This window comes from Leptopilina heterotoma, unplaced genomic scaffold (assembly GCF_015476425.1).
Source record: "Leptopilina heterotoma isolate Lh14 unplaced genomic scaffold, ASM1547642v1 Lhet_26, whole genome shotgun sequence".
NCBI lineage: Eukaryota > Metazoa > Arthropoda > Insecta > Hymenoptera > Figitidae > Leptopilina > Leptopilina heterotoma.
Genome location: NW_025110969.1, coordinates 2,275,285 through 2,277,204, shown reverse-complemented (window position 1 = coordinate 2,277,204; position 1,920 = coordinate 2,275,285). Strand labels below are relative to the sequence as shown.

The window sequence follows — 1,920 nt, the reverse complement described above, 5'->3', positions numbered from 1 at the left end:
AGAACTTTATTCAGACTAGACTGGTACTAGATTGGAACTTGTTTCAGACTAGACTGGTGCTAGATTAGAACTTTATTCAGACTAGACTGGTACTAGATTGGAACTTGTTTCAGACTAGACTGGTGCTAGATTGGAACTTTATTCAGACTAGACTAGACTGGTGCTAGATTGGAACTTTATTCAGACTAGACTGGTGCTAGATTAGAACTTTATTCAGAATAGACTGGTGCTAGATTGGAACTTTATTCAGACTAGACTAGACTGGTGCTAGATTGGAACTTTATTCAGACTAGACTAGACTGGTGCTAGATTGGAATTTTATTCAGACTAGACTGGTGCTAGATTAGAACTTTATTCAGACTAGACTGGTACTAGATTGGAACTTGTTTCAGACTAGACTGGTGCTAGATTAGAACTTTATTCAGACTAGACTGGTACTAGATTGGAACTTGTTTCAGACTAGACTGGTGCTAGATTGGAACTTTATTCAGACTAGACTAGACTGGTGCTAGATTGGAATTTTATTCAGACTAGACTGGTGCTAGATTAGAACTTTATTCAGACTAGACTGGTACTAGATTGGAACTTGTTTCAGACTAGACTGGTGCTAGATTGGAACTTTATTCAGACTAGACTAGACTGGTGCTAGATTGGAACTTTATTAAGACTAGACTAGACTGGTGCTAGATTGGAATTTTATTCAGACTAGACTGGTGCTAGATTAGAACTTTATTCAGACTAGACTGGTACTAGATTGGAACTTGTTTCAGACTAGACTGGTGCTAGATTGGAACTTTATTCAGACTAGACTAGACTGGTACTAGATTGGAACTTGTTTCAGACTAGACTGGTACTTCCTTTAGACTAGACTGGTGCTAGATTGGAACATTATTCAGACTAGACTGGTACTAGATTGAAGCTTGCTTCAAATAGACTAGAATTTGGCGTCGATAGTTAGCAGGGCAAATTCTCTTGTAGATTTTGACTGAGACTGGTCCTAGCACTGATAACGAAAGAACTGACACGAACTGACGACCGACTTTAAAGGTTGTCGACGAATTTCAGACTGATGGACTGCACGAGACTAGAACAAGACTGACTTTTCCCGTAGAACAGTGTGATTTATAGAAGCAAAAAAATTCTATTTTTCGAGCGACATCCCCATTATTTCAAGAAAAAGATTAAATTTCGTGAAAGAACGAATCGAAAATTCATATAGGTGACCATTTAGAGTATTGCATTATGATAAGAATAGTTGACCCCACGATTGATTGTATAGCCACATGATAGGGACGTGCCAGAATTACAATCAAACTCTCTTAATTCCAACTTAACCAATGTTAATTATGTTGCAAATAAACTTTAATAAATGTGACAATAAGATTTAATGTGAAATAAATAAATTTTTTTAAAATGTCACTAAGCATTATTTTGTTATTTCAGAGAAATTTATTTTTTCTTCAAGAAATTGATATCTTTTTCGATTCTGCAAGGCTCGTTAGCTCAGTTGGTTAGAGCGTCGTGCTAATAACGCGAAGGTCGCGGGTTCGATCCCCCCACGAGCCAATTTTTTTCCTTTTTGATACATTTTTGCAGATAAAATGTTCAAAATTTCAATAAACAAATTAAATCTGAAATTTTTTTTTTTGAAAGTTCACGAATGATTTCACGCTTTTGGTGGCGGGGGGTCTCTACTAAACGAAAAACTGTCAGTCTTTGTTAAGTGAACAGTTAATATTTCAAATTATTAATAGTGTAAGGCTTAAAATACACAAGCAAATTTCTTTCTAGAATTAAATTCATAAAATAGGAAATAAATACAAATTTCAGTTTGTAATTTAAGATCTTTTGAATTCGACAAATTTCTTCGTGGGGTTTTACCGTAATAAAAAAGGGGGAAAACATACACTTATAAACTTA

General features: G+C 35.3%; 1 non-coding gene across 1 annotated transcript; it reads left to right on the top strand.

Moving 5' to 3' along the window:
- Positions 1-1,492: 1,492 nt before the first annotated feature.
- Trnai-aau lies at positions 1,493-1,566 on the top strand. Its single transcript has one exon. It is a non-coding gene; the product is annotated as a tRNA-Ile (tRNA).
- The last annotated feature ends 354 nt before the right edge of the window (positions 1,567-1,920 follow it).